At 53.8% G+C, this 16,714-nt stretch overlaps 1 protein-coding gene across 3 annotated transcripts in view; it reads left to right on the forward strand.

Annotated features, from left to right (window-relative positions):
• Nucleotides 1–16,714, forward strand: part of SLC2A9 (solute carrier family 2 member 9) — a 290,277-nt gene that overhangs the window by 136,103 nt on the left and 137,460 nt on the right. The gene's annotated exons all lie outside the window — the stretch shown is intronic.

A 16,714-nucleotide genomic window follows, 5' to 3' on the forward strand; every position in this document is an offset into this window, starting at 1 on the left:
TTGGTGTCAGGTGTTTTCTCATCCCCTTTGTGATGAGGGCCCTGTGGTGTGAGTTGGTTTCTCATCCCCTTTGTGATGTGAGCCGTTTGGTGTCAGGTGTTTTCTCATCCCCTTTGTGATGAGGGCCCTGTGGTGTGAGGTGGTTTGTCTTCCCCTTTGTGATGAGGGCCCTGTGTTGAGAGGTGATTTCTCATCCCCTTTGTGATGAGGGCCCTGTGGTGTGAGGTGGTTTCTCATCCCCTTTGTGATGAGGGCCCTGTGGTGTGAGGTGGTTTCTCATCCCCTTTGTGATGTGGGCCCTGTGGTGTGAGGTGGTTGGTCATCTCCTTTGTGATGTGGGCCTTGTGGTGTGAGGTGGTTTCTCATCCCCTTTGTGATGTGAGCCCTGTGGTGTGAGGTGGATTCTCATCCTCTTTCTGATGTGGGCCGTTTGGTGTGAGGTGGTTTCTCATCCCCTTTGTGATGTGAGCCCTGTGGTGTGAGGTGTTTTCTCATCCCCTTTGTGGTGTGGGGCGTTTGATGTGAGGTGGCTTCTCATCCCCTTTGTGATGAGGGCCCTGTGGTGTGAGTTGGTTGGTCCTCCCCTTTATGCTGTGGGCCCTTTGTTGTGAGGTGTTTGGTTATCCTCTTTGTGATGTGGGCCCTGTGGTGTGAGGTGGTTGGTCATCCTCTTTGTAATGTGGGCCCTGTGGTGTGAGGTGGTTTCCCATCCCCTTTGTGATGTGGGCCCTGTGGTGTGAGGTGGTTTCTCATTCCCTTTGTGATGTGGGCCGTTTGGTGTGAGGTGGTTTCTCATCCCCTTTGTGATGTGAGCCCTGTGATGTGAGGTGGTTGCTCATCCTCTTTGTGATGTGGGCCCTGTAGTGTGAGGTGGTTGCTCATCCCCTTTGTGATGTGGGCCCTGTGGTGTGAGGTGGTTTCTCATCCCCTTTGTGATGAGGGCCCTGTTTTGTAAGGTGGTTTCTCATCCCCTTTGTGATGTGGGCCCTGTGGTGTGAGGTGGTTTCTCATCCCCTTTGTGATGAGGACCCTGTGGTGTGAGGTGGTTTCTCATCCCCTTTATGATGTGGGCCCTGTGGTGTGAGGTGATTTCTCATCCCCTTTGTGATGTGGGCCCTGTGGTGTGAGGTGCTTTCTCATACCCTTTATGATGAGGGCCCTGTGGTGAGAGGTGTTTTCTCATCCCCTTTGTGATGTGGGCCCTGTGGTGTGAGGTGGTTTCTCATCCCCTTTGTGATGTGAGCCCTGTGGTGTGAGGTGTTTTCTCATCCCCTTTGTGATGAGGGCCCTGTGGTGTGAGGTGGTTTCTCATCCCCTTTGTGATGAGGGCCCTGTGGTGTGAGGTGGTTTCTCATCCCCTTTGTGATGAGGGCCCTGTGGTGTCAGATGCCTTCTCATCTCCTTTGTGATGAGGGCCCTGTGGTGTGAGGTGGTTTCTCATCCCCTTTGTGATGTGGGCCCTGTGGTGTGAGGAGGTTTCTCATCCCGTTTGTGATGAGGGCCCTGTGGTGGAAGGTGGTTGGTCATTCCCTTTGTGATGTGGGCCCTGTGGTGTGAGGTGGTTGGTCATCCTCTTTGTGATGTGAGCCCTGTGGTGTGAGGTGGTTTCTCATCCCCTTTGTGATGTGGGCCCTGTTTTGTGAGGTGGTTTCTCATCCCCTTTGTGATGTGGGCCGTTTGGTCTGAGATGCTTTTTCATCAGCTTTGTGATGTGGACCGTTTGGTGTGAAGTGGTTTCTCATCCCCTTTGTGATGTGGGCCCTGTGGTGTGAGGTGGTTTCTCATCCCCTTTGTGATGACGGCCCTGTGGTGTGAGGTGGTTTCTCTTCCCCTTTGTGATGTGGGCACTGTGTTGTGAGGTGGTTTCTCTTCCCCTTTGTGATGAGGGCCCTGTGGTGAGAGGTGGTTTCTCATCCCCTTTGTGATGAGGGCCCTGTGGTGAGAGGTGGTTTCTCATCCCCTTTGTGATGAGGGCCCTGTGGTGTGAGGTGGTTTCTCTTCCCCTTTGTGATGAGGGCCCTGTGGTGTGAGGTGGCTTCTCATCCCCTTTGTGATGTGGGACCTGTGATTTGAGCTGGTTTCTCTTCCCCTTTGTGATGAGGGCCCTGTTGTGAGAGGTGGTTTCTCATCCCCTTTGTGATGAGGGCCCTGTGGTGTGAGGTTGTTTTTCCTCCCCTTTGTGATGTGGGCCGTTTGGTGTGAGGTGGTTTCTCATCCCCTTTGTGATGTGAGCCCTGTGGTGTGAGGTGGATTCTCATCCTCTTTCTGATGTGGGCCGTTTGGTGTGAGGTGGTTTCTCATCCCCTTTGTGATGTGAGCCCTGTGGTGTGAGGTGTTTTCTCATCCCCTTTGTGGTGTGGGGCGTTTGATGTGAGGTGGCTTCTCATCCCCTTTGTGATGAGGGCCCTGTGGTGTGAGTTGGTTGGTCCTCCTCTTTGTGATGTGGGCCGTGTGGTGTGAGGTGGTTTCTCATCCCCTTTGTGATGTGGGCCCTGTGTTGTGAGGTGGTTTCTCATCCCCTTTGTCATGTGGGCCCTGTGGTGTGAGGTGGTTGGTCATCCTCTTTGTGATGTGGGCCCTGTGGTGTGAGGTGGTTTCTCATCCCCTTTGTGATGTGGGCCCTGTGTTGTGAGGTGGTTTCTCATCCCCTTTGTGATGTGGGCCCTGTGTTGTGAGGTGGTTTCTCATCCCCTTTGTGATGTGGGCCCTGTGTTGTGAGGTGGTTGGTCATCCTCTTTGTGATGTGGGCCCTGTGGTGTGAGGTGGTTTCTCATCCCCTTTGTGATGTGGGCCCTGTGTTGTGAGGTGGTTTCTCATCCCCTTTGTCATGTGGGCCCTGTGGTGTGAGTTGGTTTCTCATTCCCTTTGTGATGTGGGCCGTTTGGTGTGAGGTGGTTTCTCATCCCCTTTGTGATGTGGGCCCTGTGGTGTGAGGTGGTTTCTCATCCCCTTTGTGATGAAGGCCCTGTTTTGTAAGGTGGTTTCTCATCCCCTTTGTGATGTGGGCCCTGTGGTGTGAGGTGGTTTCTCATCCCCTTTGTGATGAGGACCCTGTGGTGTGAGGTGGTTTCTCATCCCCTTTATGATGTGGGCCCTGTGGTGTGAGGTGCTTTCTCATCCCCTTTGTGATGTGGGCCCTGTGGTGTGAGGTGCTTTCTCATACCCTTTGTGATGAGGGCCCTGTGGTGAGAGGTGTTTTCCCATCCCCTTTGTGATGTGGGCCCTGTGGTGTGAGGTGGTTTCTCATCCCCTTTGTGATGTGAGCCCTGTGGTGTGAGGTGTTTTCTCATCCCCTTTGTGATGAGGGCCCTGTGGTGTGAGGTGGTTTCTCATCCCCTTTGTGATGAGGGCCCGTTGCTGTGAGTTGGTTGCTCATCCACTTTGTGATGTGCGCCCTGTGGTGTGAGGTGGTTTCTCATCCCCTTTGTGATGTGGGCCCTGTGGTGTGAGGAGGTTTCTCATCCCGTTTGTGATGAGGGCCCTGTGGTGGAAGGTGGTTGGTCATTCCCTTTGTGATGTGGGCCCTGTGGTGTGAGGTGGTTGGTCATCCTCTTTGTGATGTGGGCCCTATGGTGTGAGGTGGTTTCTCATCCCCTTTGTGATGTCGGCCCTGTTTTGTGAGGTGGTTTCTCATCCCCTTTGTGATGTGGGCCGTTTGGTCTGAGATGCTTTTTCATCAGCTTTGTGATGTGGACCGTTTGGTGTGAAGTGGTTTCTCATCCCCTTTCTGATGTGGGCCTTGTGGTATGAGGTGGTTTCTCATCCCCTTTGTGATGATGGCCCTGTGGTGTGAATTGGTTGGTCATCCCCTTTGTGATGACGGCCCTGTGGTGTGAGGTGGTTTCTCTTCCCCATTGTGATATGGGCCCTGTGTTGTGAGGTGGTTTCTCTTCCCCTTTGTGATGAGGGCCCTGTGGTGAGAGGTGGTTTCTCATCCCCTTTGTGATGAGGGCCCTGTGGTGAGAGGTGGTTTCTCATCCCCTTTGTGATGAGGGCCCTGTGGTGAGAGGTGGTTTCTCATCCCCTTTGTGATGAGGGCCCTGTGGTGTGAGGTGGCTTCTCATCCCCTTTGTGATGTGGGACCTGTGGTTTGAGCTGGTTTCTCTTCCCCTTTGTGATGAGGGCCCTGTGGTGAGAGGTGGTTTCTCATCCCCTTTGTGATGAGGGCCCTGTGGTGTGAGGTGGCTTCTCATCCCCTTTGTGATGTGGGACCTGTGGTTTGAGCTGGTTTCTCTTCCCCTTTGTGATGAGGGCCCTGTGGTGAGAGGTGGTTTCTCATCCCCTTTGTGATGTGGGCCCTGTGGTGTGAGGAGGTTTCTCATCCCGTTTGTGATGAGGGCCCTGTGGTGGAAGGTGGTTGGTCATTCCCTTTGTGATGTGGGCCCTGTGGTGTGAGGTGGTTGGTCATCCTCTTTGTGATGTGAGCCCTGTGGTGTGAGGTGGTTTCTCATCCCCTTTGTGATGTGGGCCCTGTTTTGTGAGGTGGTTTCTCATCCCCTTTGTGATGTGGGCCGTTTGGTCTGAGATGCTTTTTCATCAGCTTTGTGATGTGGACCGTTTGGTGTGAAGTGGTTTCTCATCCCCTTTGTGATGTGGGCCCTGTGGTGTGAGGTGGTTTCTCATCCCCTTTGTGATGACGGCCCTGTGGTGTGAGGTGGTTTCTCTTCCCCTTTGTGATGTGGGCACTGTGTTGTGAGGTGGTTTCTCTTCCCCTTTGTGATGAGGGCCCTGTGGTGAGAGGTGGTTTCTCATCCCCTTTGTGATGAGGGCCCTGTGGTGAGAGGTGGTTTCTCATCCCCTTTGTGATGAGGGCCCTGTGGTGTGAGGTGGTTTCTCTTCCCCTTTGTGATGAGGGCCCTGTGGTGTGAGGTGACTTCTCATCCCCTTTGTGATGTGGGACCTGTGATTTGAGCTGGTTTCTCTTCCCCTTTGTGATGAGGGCCCTGTTGTGAGAGGTGGTTTCTCATCCCCTTTGTGATGAGGGCCCTGTGGTGTGAGGTTGTTTTTCCTCCCCTTTGTGATGTGGGCCGTTTGGTGTGAGGTGGTTTCTCATCCCCTTTGTGATGTGAGCCCTGTGGTGTGAGGTGGATTCTCATCCTCTTTCTGATGTGGGCCGTTTGGTGTGAGGTGGTTTCTCATCCCCTTTGTGATGTGAGCCCTGTGGTGTGAGGTGTTTTCTCATCCCCTTTGTGGTGTGGGGCGTTTGATGTGAGGTGGCTTCTCATCCCCTTTGTGATGAGGGCCCTGTGGTGTGAGTTGGTTGGTCCTCCTCTTTGTGATGTGGGCCCTGTGGTGTGAGGTGGTTTCTCATCCCCTTTGTGATGTGGGCCCTGTGTTGTGAGGTGGTTTCTCATCCCCTTTGTCATGTGGGCCCTGTGGTGTGAGGTGGTTGGTCATCCTCTTTGTGATGTGGGCCCTGTGGTGTGAGGTGGTTTCTCATCCCCTTTGTGATGTGGGCCCTGTGTTGTGAGGGGTTTCTCATCCCCTTTGTGATGTGGGCCCTGTGTTGTGAGGTGGTTGGTCATCCTCTTTGTGATGTGGGCCCTATGGTGTGAGGTGGTTTCTCATCCCCTTTATCATGTGGGCCCTGTGGTGTGAGTTGGTTTCTCATTCCCTTTGTGATGTGGGCCGTTTGGTGTGAGGTGGTTTCTCATCCCCTTTGTGATGTGAGCCCTGTGGTGTGAGGTGGTTGCTCATCCTCTTTGTGATGTGGGCCCTGTAGTGTGAGTTGGTTGCTCATCCCCTTTGTGATGTGGGCCCTGTGGTGTGAGGTGGTTTCTCATCCCCTTTGTGATGAAGGCCCTGTTTTGTAAGGTGGTTTCTCATCCCCTTTGTGATGTGGGCCCTGTGGTGTGAGGTGGTTTCTCATCCCCTTTGTGACGAGGACCCTGTGGTGTGAGGTGGTTTCTCATCCCCTTTATGATGTGGGCCCTGTGGTGTGAGGTGCTTTCTCATCCCCTTTGTGATGTGGGCCCTGTGGTGTGAGGTGCTTTCTCATACCCTTTGTGATGAGGGCCCTGTGGTGAGAGGTGTTTTCCCATCCCCTTTGTGATGTGGGCCCTGTGGTGTGAGGTGGTTTCTCATCCCCTTTGTGATGTGAGCCCTGTGGTGTGAGGTGTTTTCTCATCCCCTTTGTGATGAGGGCCCTGTGGTGTGAGGTGGTTTCTCATCCCCTTTGTGATGAGGGCCCTGTGGTGTGAGGTGGTTTCTCATCCCCTTCGTGATGAGGGCCCTTTGCTGTGAGTTGTTTGCTCATCCACTTTGTGATGTGCGCCCTGTGGTGTGAGGTGGTTTCTCATCCCCTTTGTGATGTGGGCCCTGTGGTGTGAGGAGGTTTCTCATCCCGTTTGTGATGAGGGCCCTGTGGTGGAAGGTGGTTGGTCATTCCCTTTGTGATGTGGGCCCTGTGGTGTGAGGTGGTTGGTCATCCTCTTTGTGATGTGGGCCCTATGGTGTGAGGTGGTTTCTCATCCCCTTTGTGATGTGGGCCCTGTTTTGTGAGGTGGTTTCTCATCCCCTTTGTGATGTGGGCCGTTTGGTCTGAGATGCTTTTTCATCAGCTTTGTGATGTGGACCGTTTGGTGTGAAGTGGTTTCTCATCCCCTTTCTGATGTGGGCCTTGTGGTATGAGGTGGTTTCTCATCCCCTTTGTGATGATGGCCCTGTGGTGTGAGTTGGTTGGTCATCCCCTTTGTGATGACGGCCCTGTGGTGTGAGGTGGTTTCTCTTCCCCATTGTGATATGGGCCCTGTGTTGTGAGGTGGTTTCTCTTCCCCTTTGTGATGAGGGCCCTGTGGTGAGAGGTGGTTTCTCATCCCCTTTGTGATGAGGGCCCTGTGGTGAGAGGTGGTTTCTCATCCCCTTTGTGATGAGGGCCCTGTGGTGTGAGGTGGTTTCTCTTCCCCTTTGTGATGAGGGCCCTGTGGTGAGAGGTGGTTTCTCATCCCCTTTGTGATGAGGGCCCTGTGGTGTGAGGTGGCTTCTCATCCCCTTTGTGATGTGGGACCTGTGATTTGAGCTGGTTTCTCTTCCCCTTTGTGATGAGGGCCCTGTGGTGAGAGGTGGTTTCTCATCCCCTTTGTGATGAGGGCCCTGTGGTGTGAGGTGGTTGCTCATCCTCTTTGTGATGTGGGCCCTGTAGTGTGAGGTGGTTGCTCATCCCCTTTGTGATGTGGGCCCTGTGCTGTGAGGTGGTTTCTCATCCCCTTTGTGATGAGGGCCCTGTTTTGTAAGGTGGTTTCTCATCCCCTTTGTGATGTGGGCCCTTTGTTGTCAGGTGGTTGGTTATCCTCTTTGTGATGTGGGCCCTGTGGTGTGAGGTGGTTTCCATCCCCTTTGTGATGTGAGCCCTGTGGTGTGAGGTGTTTTCTCATCCCCTTTGTGGTGTGGGGCGTTTGATGTGAGGTGGCTTCTCATCCCCTTTGTGATGAGGGCCCTGTGGTGTGAGTTGGTTGGTCCTCCTCTTTGTGATGTGGGCCGTGTGGTGTGAGGTGGTTTCTCATCCCCTTTGTGATGTGGGCCCTGTGTTGTGAGGTGGTTTCTCATCCCCTTTGTCATGTGGGCCCTGTGGTTTGAGGTGGTTGGTCATCCTCTTTGTGATGTGGGCCCTGTGGTGTGAGGTGGTTTCTCATCCCCTTTGTGATGTGGGCCCTGTGTTGTGAGGTGGTTTCTCATCCCCTTTGTGATGTGGGCCCTGTGTTGTGAGGTGGTTTCTCATCCCCTTTGTGATGTGGGCCCTGTGTTGTGAGGTGGTTGGTCATCCTCTTTGTGATGTGGGCCCTGTGGTGTGAGGTGGTTTCTCATCCCCTTTGTGATGTGGGCCCTGTGTTGTGAGGTGGTTTCTCATCCCCTTTGTCATGTGGGCCCTGTGGTGTGAGTTGGTTTCTCATTCCCTTTGTGATGTGGGCCGTTTGGTGTGATGTGGTTTCTCATCCCCTTTGTGATGTGGGCCCTGTGGTGTGAGGTGGTTTCTCATCCCCTTTGTGATGAAGGCCCTGTTTTGTAAGGTGGTTTCTCATCCCCTTTGTGATGTGGGCCCTGTGGTGTGAGGTGGTTTCTCATCCCCTTTGTGATGAGGACCCTGTGGTGTGAGGTGGTTTCTCATCCCCTTTGTGATGAGGGCCCGTTGCTGTGAGTTGGTTGCTCATCCACTTTGTGATGTGCGCCCTGTGGTGTGAGGTGGTTTCTCATCCCCTTTGTGATGTGGGCCCTGTGGTGTGAGGAGGTTTCTCATCCCGTTTGTGATGAGGGCCCTGTGGTGGAAGGTGGTTGGTCATTCCCTTTGTGATGTGGGCCCTGTGGTGTGAGGTGGTTGGTCATCCTCTTTGTGATGTGGGCCCTATGGTGTGAGGTGGTTTCTCATCCCCTTTGTGATGTCGGCCCTGTTTTGTGAGGTGGTTTCTCATCCCCTTTGTGATGTGGGCCGTTTGGTCTGAGATGCTTTTTCATCAGCTTTGTGATGTGGACCGTTTGGTGTGAAGTGGTTTCTCATCCCCTTTCTGATGTGGGCCTTGTGGTATGAGGTGGTTTCTCATCCCCTTTGTGATGATGGCCCTGTGGTGTGAGTTGGTTGGTCATCCCCTTTGTGATGACGGCCCTGTGGTGTGAGGTGGTTTCTCTTCCCCATTGTGATATGGGCCCTGTGTTGTGAGGTGGTTTCTCTTCCCCTTTGTGATGAGGGCCCTGTGGTGAGAGGTGGTTTCTCATCCCCTTTGTGATGAGGGCCCTGTGGTGAGAGGTGGTTTCTCATCCCCTTTGTGATGAGGGCCCTGTGGTGTGAGGTGGTTTCTCTTCCCCTTTGTGATGAGGGCCCTGTGGTGAGAGGTGGTTTCTCATCCCCTTTGTGATGAGGGCCCTGTGGTGTGAGGTGGCTTCTCATCCCCTTTGTGATGTGGGACCTGTGGTTTGAGCTGGTTTCTCTTCCCCTTTGTGATGAGGGCCCTGTGGTGAGAGGTGGTTTCTCATCCCCTTTGTGATGAGGGCCCTGTGGTGTGAGGTGGCTTCTCATCCCCTTTGTGATGTGGGACCTGTGGTTTGAGCTGGTTTCTCTTCCCCTTTGTGATGAGGGCCCTGTGGTGAGAGGTGGTTTCTCATCCCCTTTGTGATGTGGGCCCTGTGGTGTGAGGAGGTTTCTCATCCCGTTTGTGATGAGGGCCCTGTGGTGGAAGGTGGTTGGTCATTCCCTTTGTGATGTGGGCCCTGTGGTGTGAGGTGGTTGGTCATCCTCTTTGTGATGTGAGCCCTGTGGTGTGAGGTGGTTTCTCATCCCCTTTGTGATGTGGGCCCTGTTTTGTGAGGTGGTTTCTCTTCCCCTTTGTGATGTGGGCACTGTGTTGTGAGGTGGTTTCTCTTCCCCTTTGTGATGAGGGCCCTGTGGTGAGAGGTGGCTTCTCATCCCCTTTGTGATGAGGGCCCTGTGGTGAGAGGTGGTTTCTCTTCCCCTTTGTGATGAGGGCCCTGTTGTGAGAGGTGGTTTCTCATCCCCTTTGTGATGAGGGCCCTGTGGTGTGAGGTTGTTTTTCCTCCCCTTTGTGATGTGGGCCGTTTGGTGTGAGGTGGTTTCTCATCCCCTTTGTGATGTGAGCCCTGTGGTGTGAGGTGGATTCTCATCCTCTTTCTGATGTGGGCCGTTTGGTGTGAGGTGGTTTCTCATCCCCTTTGTGATGTGAGCCCTGTGGTGTGAGGTGTTTTCTCATCCCCTTTGTGGTGTGGGGCGTTTGATGTGAGGTGGCTTCTCATCCCCTTTGTGATGAGGGCCCTGTGGTGTGAGTTGGTTGGTCCTCCTCTTTGTGATGTGGGCCCTGTGGTGTGAGGTGGTTTCTCATCCCCTTTGTGATGTGGGCCCTGTGTTGTGAGGTGGTTTCTCATCCCCTTTGTCATGTGGGCCCTGTGGTGTGAGGTGGTTGGTCATCCTCTTTGTGATGTGGGCCCTGTGGTGTGAGGTGGTTTCTCATCCCCTTTGTGATGTGGGCCCTGTGTTGTGAGGGGTTTCTCATCCCCTTTGTGATGTGGGCCCTGTGTTGTGAGGTGGTTTCTCATCCCCTTTGTGATGTGGGCCCTGTGTTGTGAGGTGGTTGGTCATCCTCTTTGTGATGTGGGCCCTGTGGTGTGAGGTGGTTTCTCATCCCCTTTATCATGTGGGCCCTGTGGTGTGAGTTGGTTTCTCATTCCCTTTGTGATGTGGGCCGTTTGGTGTGAGGTGGTTTCTCATCCCCTTTGTGATGTGAGCCCTGTGGTGTGAGGTGGTTGCTCATCCTCTTTGTGATGTGGGCCCTGTAGTGTGAGTTGGTTGCTCATCCCCTTTGTGATGTGGGCCCTGTGGTGTGAGGTGGTTTCTCATCCCCTTTGTGATGAAGGCCCTGTTTTGTAAGGTGGTTTCTCATCCCCTTTGTGATGTGGGCCCTGTGGTGTGAGGTGGTTTCTCATCCCCTTTGTGATGAGGACCCTGTGGTGTGAGGTGGTTTCTCATCCCCTTTATGATGTGGGCCCTGTGGTGTGAGGTGCTTTCTCATCCCCTTTGTGATATGGGCCCTGTGGTGTGAGGTGCTTTCTCATACCCTTTGTGATGAGGGCCCTGTGGTGAGAGGTGTTTTCCCATCCCCTTTGTGATGTGGGCCCTGTGGTGTGAGGTGGTTTCTCATCCCCTTTGTGATGTGAGCCCTGTGGTGTGAGGTGTTTTCTCATCCCCTTTGTGATGAGGGCCCTGTGGTGTGAGGTGGTTTCTCATACCCTTTGTGATGAGGGCCCTGTGGTGTGAGGTGGTTTCTCATCCCCTTTGTGATGAGGGCCCGTTGCTGTGAGTTGGTTGCTCATCCACTTTGTGATGTGCGCCCTGTGGTGTGAGGTGGTTTCTCATCCCCTTTGTGATGTGGGCCCTGTGGTGTGAGGAGGTTTCTCATCCCGTTTGTGATGAGGGCCCTGTGGTGGAAGGTGGTTGGTCATTCCCTTTGTGATGTGGGCCCTGTGGTGTGAGGTGGTTGGTCATCCTCTTTGTGATGTGGGTCCTATGGTGTGAGGTGGTTTCTCATCCCCTTTGTGATGTGGGCCCTGTTTTGTGAGGTGGTTTCTCATCCCCTTTGTGATGTGGGCCGTTTGGTCTGAGATGCTTTTTCATCAGCTTTGTGATGTGGACCGTTTGGTGTGAAGTGGTTTCTCATCCCCTTTCTGATGTGGGCCTTGTGGTATGAGGTGGTTTCTCATCCCCTTTGTGATGATGGCCCTGTGGTGTGAGTTGGTTGGTCATCCCCTTTGTGATGACGGCCCTGTGGTGTGAGGTGGTTTCTCTTCCCCATTGTGATATGGGCCCTGTGTTGTGAGGTGGTTTCTCTTCCCCTTTGTGATGAGGGCCCTGTGGTGAGAGGTGGTTTCTCATCCCCTTTGTGATGAGGGCCCTGTGGTGAGAGGTGGTTTCTCATCCCCTTTGTGATGAGGGCCCTGTGGTGTGAGGTGGTTTCTCTTCCCCTTTGTGATGAGGGCCCTGTGGTGAGAGGTGGTTTCTCATCCCCTTTGTGATGAGGGCCCTGTGGTGTGAGGTGGCTTCTCATCCCCTTTGTGATGTGGGACCTGTGATTTGAGCTGGTTTCTCTTCCCCTTTGTGATGAGGGCCCTGTGGTGAGAGGTGGTTTCTCATCCCCTTTGTGATGAGGGCCCTGTGGTGTGAGGTGGTTGCTCATCCTCTTTGTGATGTGGGCCCTGTAGTGTGAGGTGGTTGCTCATCCCCTTTGTGATGTGGGCCCTGTGCTGTGAGGTGGTTTCTCATCCCCTTTGTGATGAGGGCCCTGTTTTGTAAGGTGGTTTCTCATCCCCTTTGTGATGTGGGCCCTTTGTTGTCAGGTGGTTGGTTATCCTCTTTGTGATGTGGGCCCTGTGGTGTGAGGTGGTTTCCATCCCCTTTGTGATGTGAGCCCTGTGGTGTGAGGTGTTTTCTCATCCCCTTTGTGGTGTGGGGCGTTTGATGTGAGGTGGCTTCTCATCCCCTTTGTGATGAGGGCCCTGTGGTGTGAGTTGGTTGGTCCTCCTCTTTGTGATGTGGGCCGTGTGGTGTGAGGTGGTTTCTCATCCCCTTTGTGATGTGGGCCCTGTGTTGTGAGGTGGTTTCTCATCCCCTTTGTCATGTGGGCCCTGTGGTGTGAGGTGGTTGGTCATCCTCTTTGTGATGTGGGCCCTGTGGTGTGAGGTGGTTTCTCATCCCCTTTGTGATGTGGGCCCTGTGTTGTGAGGTGGTTTCTCATCCCCTTTGTGATGTGGGCCCTGTGTTGTGAGGTGGTTTCTCATCCCCTTTGTGATGTGGGCCCTGTGTTGTGAGGTGGTTGGTCATCCTCTTTGTGATGTGGGCCCTGTGGTGTGAGGTGGTTTCTCATCCCCTTTGTGATGTGGGCCCTGTGTTGTGAGGTGGTTTCTCATCCCCTTTGTCATGTGGGCCCTGTGGTGTGAGTTGGTTTCTCATTCCCTTTGTGATGTGTGCCGTTTGGTGTGAGGTGGTTTCTCATCCCCTTTGTGATGTGGGCCCTGTGGTGTGAGGTGGTTTCTCATCCCCTTTGTGATGAAGGCCCTGTTTTGTAAGGTGGTTTCTCATCCCCTTTGTGATGTGGGCCCTGTGGTGTGAGGTGGTTTCTCATCCCCTTTGTGATGAGGACCCTGTGGTGTGAGGTGGTTTCTCATCCCCTTTATGATGTGGGCCCTGTGGTGTGAGGTGCTTTCTCATCCCCTTTGTGATGTGGGCCCTGTGGTGTGAGGTGCTTTCTCATACCCTTTGTGATGAGGGCCCTGTGGTGAGAGGTGTTTTCCCATCCCCTTTGTGATGTGGGCCCTGTGGTGTGAGGTGGTTTCTCATCCCCTTTGTGATGTGAGCCCTGTGGTGTGAGGTGTTTTCTCATCCCCTTTGTGATGAGGGCCCTGTGGTGTGAGGTGGTTTCTCATCCCCTTTGTGATGAGGGCCCTGTGGTGTGAGGTGGTTTCTCATCCCCTTTGTGATGAGGGCCCGTTGCTGTGAGTTGGTTGCTCATCCACTTTGTGATGTGCGCCCTGTGGTGTGAGGTGGTTTCTCATCCCCTTTGTGATGTGGGCCCTGTGGTGTGAGGAGGTTTCTCATCCCGTTTGTGATGAGGGCCCTGTGGTGGAAGGTGGTTGGTCATTCCCTTTGTGATGTGGGCCCTGTGGTGTGAGGTGGTTGGTCATCCTCTTTGTGATGTGGGCCCTATGGTGTGAGGTGGTTTCTCATCCCCTTTGTGATGTCGGCCCTGTTTTGTGAGGTGGTTTCTCATCCCCTTTGTGATGTGGGCCGTTTGGTCTGAGATGCTTTTTCATCAGCTTTGTGATGTGGACCGTTTGGTGTGAAGTGGTTTCTCATCCCCTTTCTGATGTGGGCCTTGTGGTATGAGGTGGTTTCTCATCCCCTTTGTGATGATGGCCCTGTGGTGTGAGTTGGTTGGTCATCCCCTTTGTGATGACGGCCCTGTGGTGTGAGGTGGTTTCTCTTCCCCATTGTGATATGGGCCCTGTGTTGTGAGGTGGTTTCTCTTCCCCTTTGTGATGAGGGCCCTGTGGTGAGAGGTGGTTTCTCATCCCCTTTGTGATGAGGGCCCTGTGGTGAGAGGTGGTTTCTCATCCCCTTTGTGATGAGGGCCCTGTGGTGTGAGGTGGTTTCTCTTCCCCTTTGTGATGAGGGCCCTGTGGTGAGAGGTGGTTTCTCATCCCCTTTGTGATGAGGGCCCTGTGGTGTGAGGTGGCTTCTCATCCCCTTTGTGATGTGGGACCTGTGGTTTGAGCTGGTTTCTCTTCCCCTTTGTGATGAGGGCCCTGTGGTGAGAGGTGGTTTCTCATCCCCTTTGTGATGAGGGCCCTGTGGTGTGAGGTGGCTTCTCATCCCCTTTGTGATGTGGGACCTGTGGTTTGAGCTGGTTTCTCTTCCCCTTTGTGATGAGGGCCCTGTGGTGAGAGGTGGTTTCTCATCCCCTTTGTGATGTGGGCCCTGTGGTGTGAGGAGGTTTCTCATCCCGTTTGTGATGAGGGCCCTGTGGTGGAAGGTGGTTGGTCATTCCCTTTGTGATGTGGGCCCTGTGGTGTGAGGTGGTTGGTCATCCTCTTTGTGATGTGAGCCCTGTGGTGTGAGGTGGTTTCTCATCCCCTTTGTGATGTGGGCCCTGTTTTGTGAGGTGGTTTCTCATCCCCTTTGTGATGTGGGCCGTTTGGTCTGAGATGCTTTTTCATCAGCTTTGTGATGTGGACCGTTTGGTGTGAAGTGGTTTCTCATCCCCTTTGTGATGTGGGCCCTGTGGTGTGAGGTGGTTTCTCATCCCCTTTGTGATGACGGCCCTGTGGTGTGAGGTGGTTTCTCTTCCCCTTTGTGATGTGGGCACTGTGTTGTGAGGTGGTTTCTCTTCCCCTTTGTGATGAGGGCCCTGTGGTGAGAGGTGGTTTCTCATCCCCTTTGTGATGAGGGCCCTGTGGTGAGAGGTGGTTTCTCATCCCCTTTGTGATGAGGGCCCTGTGGTGTGAGGTGGTTTCTCTTCCCCTTTGTGATGAGGGCCCTGTGGTGTGAGGTGGCTTCTCATCCCCTTTGTGATGTGGGACCTGTGATTTGAGCTGGTTTCTCTTCCCCTTTTTGATGAGGGCCCTGTTGTGAGAGGTGGTTTCTCATCCCCTTTGTGATGAGGGCCCTGTGGTGTGAGGTTGTTTTTCCTCCCCTTTGTGATGTGGGCCGTTTGGTGTGAGGTGGTTTCTCATCCCCTTTGTGATGTGAGCCCTGTGGTGTGAGGTGGATTCTCATCCTCTTTCTGATGTGGGCCGTTTGGTGTGAGGTGGTTTCTCATCCCCTTTGTGATGTGAGCCCTGTGGTGTGAGGTGTTTTCTCATCCCCTTTGTGGTGTGGGGCGTTTGATGTGAGGTGGCTTCTCATCCCCTTTGTGATGAGGGCCCTGTGGTGTGAGTTGGTTGGTCCTCCTCTTTGTGATGTGGGCCCTGTGGTGTGAGGTGGTTTCTCATCCCCTTTGTGATGTGGGCCCTGTGTTGTGAGGTGGTTTCTCATCCCCTTTGTCATGTGGGCCCTGTGGTGTGAGGTGGTTGGTCATCCTCTTTGTGATGTGGGCCCTGTGGTGTGAGGTGGTTTCTCATCCCCTTTGTGATGTGGGCCCTGTGTTGTGAGGGGTTTCTCATCCCCTTTGTGATGTGGGCCCTGTGTTGTGAGGTGGTTTCTCATCCCCTTTGTGATGTGGGCCCTGTGTTGTGAGGTGGTTGGTCATCCTCTTTGTGATGTGGGCCCTGTGGTGTGAGGTGGTTTCTCATCCCCTTTGTGATGTGGGCCCTGTGTTGTGAGGTGGTTTCTCATCCCCTTTATCATGTGGGCCCTGTGGTGTGAGTTGGTTTCTCATTCCCTTTGTGATGTGGGCCGTTTGGTGTGAGGTGGTTTCTCATCCCCTTTGTGATGTGAGCCCTGTGGTGTGAGGTGTTTTCTCATCCCCTTTGTGATGTGGGGCGTTTGATGTGAGGTGGCTTCTCATCCCCTTTGTGATGAGCCCTGTGGTGTGAGTTGGTTGGTCCTCCCCTTTATGCTGTGGGCCCTTTGTTGTGAAGTGGTTGGTCATCCTTTTTGTGATGTGGGCCCTGTGGTGTGAGGTGGTTTCTCATCCCCTTTGTGATGTGGGCCTTGTGTTGTGAGGTGGTTTCTCATCCCCTTTGTCATGTTGGCCCTGTGGTGTGAGGTGGTTTCTCATTCCCTTTGTGATGTGGGCCGTTTGGTGTGAGGTGGTTTCTCATCCCCTTTGTGATGTGAGCCCTGTGGTGTGAGGTGGTTGCTCATCCTCTTTGTGATGTGGGCCCTGTAGTGTGAGGTGGTTTCTCATCCCCTTTGTGATGTGAGCCCTGTGGTGTGAGGTGGTTGCTCATCCCCTTTGTGATGTGGCCCTGTAGTGTGAGGTGGTTTCTCATCCCCTTTATGATGTGGGCCCTGTGGTGTGAGGTGCTTTCTCATCCCCTTTGTGATGTTGGCCCTGTGGTGTGAGGTGCTTTCTCATCCCCTTTGTGATGAGGGCCCTGTGGTGTGAGGTGGTTTCTCATCCCCTTTGTGATGAGGGCCCTGTGGTGTCAGATGCCTACTCATCTCCTTTGTGATGAGGGCCCTGTGGTGTGAGGTGGTTTCTCATCCCCTTTGTGATGAGGGCCCTGTGGTGTCAGATGCCTACTAATCTCCTTTGTGATGATGGCCCTGTGGTGTGAGGTGGTTTCTCATCCCCTTTGTGATGTGGGCCCTGTGGTGTCAGATGCCTACTCATCTCCTTTGTGATGAGGGCCCTGTGGTGGAAGGTGGTTGGTCATTCCCTTTGTGATGTGGGCCCTGTGGTGTGAGGTGGTTGGTCATCCTCTTTGTGATGTGGGCCCTGTGGTGTGAGGTGGTTTCTCATCCCCTTTGTGATGTGGGCCCTGTGGTGTGAGGTGGTTTCTCATCCTCTCTGTGATGTGCGCTCGGTGGTGTGAGGTGCTTTCTCATCCCCTTTGTCATGAGGGCCCTGTGGTGTGAGGTGGCTTCTCATCCCCTTTGTGATGTGGGCCCTGTGGTGTGAGGTGGTTTCTCATCCCCTTTGTGATGAGGGCCCTGTGGTGTGAGGTGGTTTCTCATCCCGTTTGTGATGAGGGCCCTGTGGTGAGAGGTGGTTACTCATCCCCTTTGTGATGTGGGGCCTGTGGTGTGAGGTGGTTTCTCATCCCCTTTGTGATGTGG

This window comes from Balaenoptera borealis, assembly GCF_965194805.1.
Source record: "Balaenoptera borealis genome assembly, chromosome: 4".
In the NCBI taxonomy this organism is placed as follows: Eukaryota; Metazoa; Chordata; class Mammalia; order Artiodactyla; family Balaenopteridae; genus Balaenoptera; species Balaenoptera borealis.